The sequence below is a fragment of the Mastomys coucha genome, chromosome X (assembly GCF_008632895.1).
Source record: "Mastomys coucha isolate ucsf_1 chromosome X, UCSF_Mcou_1, whole genome shotgun sequence".
Lineage (NCBI taxonomy): Eukaryota > Metazoa > Chordata > Mammalia > Rodentia > Muridae > Mastomys > Mastomys coucha.
This window is the reverse complement of record NC_045030.1, coordinates 9,490,592-9,496,503: the sequence shown is the minus strand read 5'-3', so window position 1 is coordinate 9,496,503 and position 5,912 is coordinate 9,490,592. Positions and strand designations below refer to the sequence as shown.

At 38.8% G+C, this 5,912-nt stretch overlaps 1 long non-coding RNA gene across 1 annotated transcript; it reads left to right on the top strand.

The window, feature by feature from the left end:
- The first annotated feature begins 900 nt into the window (after positions 1-900).
- Positions 901-5,508, top strand: LOC116091754. The gene is made up of 2 exons (XR_004119084.1): positions 901-956; positions 4,230-5,508. It is a non-coding gene; the product is annotated as an uncharacterized LOC116091754 (long non-coding RNA).
- The last annotated feature ends 404 nt before the right edge of the window (positions 5,509-5,912 follow it).

Genomic DNA, 5,912 nt, shown 5'->3' with positions numbered 1-5,912 from the left:
ATACCTTTAACACATCATGCAGATTTTCCCCTCTCAGCTTCATTCCCCATACTAATCCCTTTGTCCCAGCTCCCAACTCCAACAGGCACTCCCTGGGAACCCACAGCCACACTGACCAAGGAAGCAAGTAGGCTAACTGTAGATCTTTACCTTTTCGCCCTTTCCTAAAAGTCCAATCTCCCAGTCTTATCCCCAGCTCTGTGTCAGATTCCTTCTTCTCTATGTACATTTCTAGTATATTGGACAGGTCTTGTCATCCAACAATATCATTCCTCACTCACTTTGAACCAGCCTACAACTACAACAGGCATTCCATAGGAACCCATCAGGCAAGGCTGCCAGGGAAGCAAGTAAGTCAGTGATGCAGGTCAGATCTTCATTCCCTCTCCTCTCTTCCATATCCAATCTCTCCATCTCATTCTTAGCTCTGTCACAGTCTACCTGTTCTACCCACTCCTCATTCTGCCCTCATTCCCAGGGAACTAAAAAGATCCTGGTAGAACACCCATATTTCTTCCTTCTTCTGGACCTAAATGTCACTCCACATCTGTTTTTTTTCCCTATCCCAATTCTTAAGTGACAGCTCCTAATACCTTGAAAACTACTCAACTCAGAACATCCAGTGGCCACACATAGCAGGGTCCCAGAATTCCCTACCAGGCAACACACGGCCGTCACATTCTCCTAAGAACCCACGAGGACAACATAAACCAAGGAACAAAACACTAAGTCAACAGAAATAAAACCAGATATCAGCAACTAGGTTTACAAGAATCCAATCCTGTATTCCTAGACAATAGCACAAAAACTCAGTTACTAACAGCTAAGGCAGCTGGAGCCTAGAAACTCTGCTATAGAAGAGTTCTACTGGAGCCTAGCAACTGTGCTATAGAAGGTTCTGAGAAAGTCAACATAGCTGAACCACAGAACAATGACCTTAAACACCATTTATGAAGGTAGGTGGTAGTGAGGCAATGCCTTTAATCCCAGCACTTAAGAGGCAGAAGCAGTCTAATCTCTGTGAGTTCAAGGCCAGGATGGTCTACAGATCAAGCAAGATCCAGGACAGCCAGGGCTATACAAAGAAACCCTGTCCAAAAAATAAAAAAGCTTTTAAGAATATGATAGAGGTCCATAAAAAGGAAATAAATAGATTCCCATAAAGAAAACTGTACAGGAAGTAAAGGGATGAGAGGGACCTTGAGAAGAAGAGAGGAGGAGGGAGGGGAAAAGTGGGGCAGGTCAGGTACGGGAGGAAACAGTAATGATATACATAAGGTCAGAAAATTGAACAGAGGTATGTAGCAATGGGAATGGGGAACAGGGGGGGGTGGCAGTCACCAGAAAGTTCCAGATGCCAGGAAAGCTCCCAGGACCCACCTGGAATGAGATTAGCTAAAATGCTCAACAAAGGGGAGGGAGAACTTGTACAGACCATATCCAGAGGTTAGGTAAGGCCCCAGGTTGTGGGATGGGGCCATCCACTCATCTTCATTTTTTTTTTTTTCGAGACAGAGTTTCTCTGTATAGCCCTGATTGTCCTGGAACTTACTCTGTAGAGCAGGATGGCCTTGAACTCAGAAATCCACTTGCCTCTTAATCTTCAAACTTTTTAACCCAGAATTGCTCCTGACTAAAGGAAATAGTGGGACAAAATGTGGAGCAGATACTGAAGGAAAGGCCATCAAGAGACTGCCCCACCTGGGTATCCATCCCATATACAGATACCAAACCCAGACACTCTTGCTAATGCCAAGAAGTAATTGCTGACAGGAGCTTGATATAGCTATCTCCTGAGAGTCTCTGCCAGATCTTGACAAATACAGATATGGAAGCTCGCAGCCAACCATTGAACTGAGCATGGGGACTTGGATGGAGGAATAAGAGAAAGGACTGAAGGAGCTGAAGAGGTTTGCAACCCCATAGGAAGAATAACAAAATAAACGAAGCAGACACCCAGAGCTCTCGGGGACTAAACCACTAACCAAAGAGTACACATGGAGGGACCCATAGCTCCAGCTGCATATGTAGCAGAGGATGACCTTATCTTGCATTAATTGGAGGAGACATGCTTGGTCCCTTGAAAACTTGATACTCCAGTGTAGAGGAATGCCAGCGCAGTGAGGTGGGAGAGGGTTGGCAGGTGGGGGAGCACTCACATAGAAGCATGAGGAGGGGTATGGGATAGGGGATTTGTGAAGAGGAAACCAGGAAAGGGGATAACATTTTGAATGTTATTCCTATCATTCCCCTTTTATGTTTTTGGCCAAAGGGATCCCATGAGAACTTCCCACAATTCAGGCTCCTGTTAGTTCTATGGATTTTTATTCACAAATTCGGTGCAAATTCCTATTGCTGAAGACAACATGTTGAACACACACAACCCGCTGAACATGGAAAAGTCTAGCTAGTGCCCGATAGAGCCTTTACCCATATATTTTAGTGTCTTTGCTATAGGAGAGTACTCTGCATGATACTAACAGAGAAATGTAAACACCAACCCAACTACAAACACTTTGATCTATAATAGGTGCCTAGCTATAAGTTACACTTGTACAATAGTGGTGGAAAGCTTGTAGGAGTTACCAGTTAATATCTGTTCTGGCTTAAGGCCCACTCCAAGATATGGAAATCATTAGTGGATCCTACTTGGGTGAGTAAGAACCTAAGATCCAAAGACTTAGGGAAAATCCTATACTACTAAAGGAACATAGCCATAAATAACTCCTGCTATACATTCTGCTATACTCATTGATTATCACCTTATTCAGGTATTATCTGAGAAATTCCCTCTTGTAGCAGCGGGGAAAAATACAGAAAATAACTTACATACAATATCCAGAAAGTGAGAGTCTTTGGAACACTTGGCCTTCACAGAGTGTCAACATCAAATCTCTCCCTAAGTGCTCAGAAAACCCAGCAGAAAAGAAGGTAGAAAGAGTGTAAGAGCAAGGGGGATGGAGGACACCAAGTAAATAAGGCCTTCTGAACACAACAGGATCAATGCACATGTGAACTCACAGACTGGGGCAGCATGTATAGGGCTGTTTTTTACCAGAAGGGGTCCTAGGGAGTCCTAGAGCTGAAAGATGTAGATACATGCCCCCACACATAACTTAGAAAATATCTATAATTGATAACCACTTATAAATATAAATGTAATTTTTTTCAAAATTGTCACTTGAGAAACCAAGTACTCTTCAGGGTAGGCTGCATGGCCAACAGTACATGGCCAACAGAAAATGAAGTCAATGGCATCTTTGGAGGTTCCTTGCATTATAATGTAATACCATTTATATTTCTTTTTTAATCTTTCCTTTTGAAGTTTATATATTTTTTAAATTTTTCTCTCACCACTTTTTACCCTAAACTTCTGTGCAAAAATATTATAGCTCCAGGTTTTGTGTTTTTATAGGATTTCTAAGGGTGCAATGAGTGGGTCTCTGTTTCTTATGCCTTTTCTTGGGCTCCTTTCCCTCTGTTCATTTTGTCCTAATTCAGTATGGGGTTTTTGTTGTTGTTGTCATTGTTGTTTTATCTTATATATTACAGAATACTACAATCCTTTAGAAGATTGTTTTCTAATGAAAGACAGAAAAGGGGTGGATCTGGATAGGAGGGAAAGTGGAGTGAAACTGCAGATGTAGAAGGAGGAGAGATTAAAATCTGGATTTATTATATTAAAATATCTATTTTCAGTGAGAGATAAAAACCTTATATAACAAAAAGAAAACAATAATATTCTTTTCTAAATCAAATAAGACCCATATGTTAAAACATTCTGATTTTAAGTCTCTTTTTATTATTAGTTTTCAGGCTATCTATTTTTAACATTGTTTGTTGGTGAAATAATTTCTACCAATTATATAGAAAATAATATTAGCATTGATATAAAAATGCAAAGTAATATAATGAAAATTAATATATATTCATAATGACACAAGAATCCATGTTTTCAATAATAGAGGAAAAGTATAAATAGAAGTAAAAGACATTTAATAAAAAATGTAAAAGCAAATTTGAATTGTATGTTCTCATTATATATTTTCTTTTAACTACTCACTTAAACTACATGAAAAGGCTCATCGGCTACTACTTTTCATGTATAAAGAAGAGAATTTTGAGCATCCTGAAGCTTTATTATTTGTATGATTATTCCCCAATAGGTAAAATGAATGTTTAGTCTTATAGTAATATATGCCTAATTGTTCTTTCTAAATATCATTTAGCATTAAGAAGAAACAAAGAATCTTTGATCCAGTGGCTAACTCCAGTGCAAGGATAGGAAATATGCAACAAAAATATGGACTATATTATGAAATCATACATCAAATACATTGACAAAGACAATTGAAAAGAGCCCAAGTGACAAAGGAGTCAATTGAAGATTTGAGTGATTTTGCTACACCAATTGTGAAGAGCATTTCCTGTTCACATTTTAGAACTATGAGAGCTTGGAAGATTCATTTGACTGGAACTAGGTAATCAATAGTAGATTCTGTTGACAGTTTTCTCTTTCTTACTCTCCAGGAGCACTACCCTTCTCTAAAGGATTGCTGAGTGACATGTCATTGATGAAATTCCTTTCAGAACATTGATCACTGACGAAGGTCAATGAGTCAGAGAAGGTCGTAATTTACATCTCTGGTCAATTAATATGTCCCTAGAAAAAAGACTCATATTTAACTTTGTTGTTATCGATAAAAAGAGATGAAGGGCCCTAGAGCTAGAACAAAACTGGACAGAGACCAATATCATGAATGACTGCCAAATGCCCCAGGACACATGGAAGTCATTTGTAGTTTCAACGATTACTGGAAGAAGAGTTCAGCAGATCCTTTTAAGATAGCAACATTCCAGGGAGTTCTTCGAAGTGAATAGAATAATTCCCTTGGCCTCTGATAAATCAACTGAAAATAGTGATAAAGAATCTTAGAAATGTGTATAAGTGCTTCCATCACACTGGATTCTTGAAGCCTTTTAATGCCCTGGAACTTAATGAAACAAATAAATAAACAAAAATTATGAGGCCTGAATTATGAAGAATAAATCCCGAATTTCTCCCAGGCTGCTTTTGTGACCAGCCGAATGTCAAGAAATGGTTAACATTATCTCTTATCTGAAGTCTTCATATAGTCTTGCCAGCTTCTGCCTTTCTCTTTGGACATGGAGTACATTCTCTGTACATGAGGCCATATAAGCAATGGAGGCTTTTTGAAGTCAGTATGTTTTCTGTTAGGGACATTGAAAAATGCCCTCCTAATAGGTAATACCACAAATACCCTAACTTGGGAATAAATCTCTTTCTTTGCAGAACTATAATCTAACAATACTTTTTAATCATCTCTGACTTTTCCAATTTTAGACTTTCCTTTTTATTTCTCATGTAGAGAACTTTCTCCTAATTCTACCCTTTCTGTATTGGTTCAGTATTCTTTCTTTATTTTTTCTACCACTGTCTAAAAAGCCTTTAAATTGACTTGGAATAAATTTTTAAGTCCAAACCCATTTCCACTCACATGTCCCTTTTTCTGCTTGACAAATATAACTGATCATGTCATTGCCTTGGTACAACTGTCAATGAGTAAGAGTTAATTATCCTAATTTGGCATGAAAAAGCTTTCTAACAATTTTCATTCATGGCTTTCTTCCCTTGAGCCATTTTTATGAGAATTCAACCTTAATTGGGATGTCTTCATCAAAGCCCCCCCTTCAAGGCAGAAGAATCTATGAAGAAAAGGGTTAGAAATGTTTTAAGAGGTGGTAGTTTACTCCAAGGAAACCATGTCTTCCATACACAATAGGACTGGTGCACATTTGAACTCACAGAGACTTTTAACAACATGCACAAGAACTGAACAAACTCAAGCAAGAAGGGGTCCCAGCTCTGAGATGAGGAAGTAGAGGTGGGT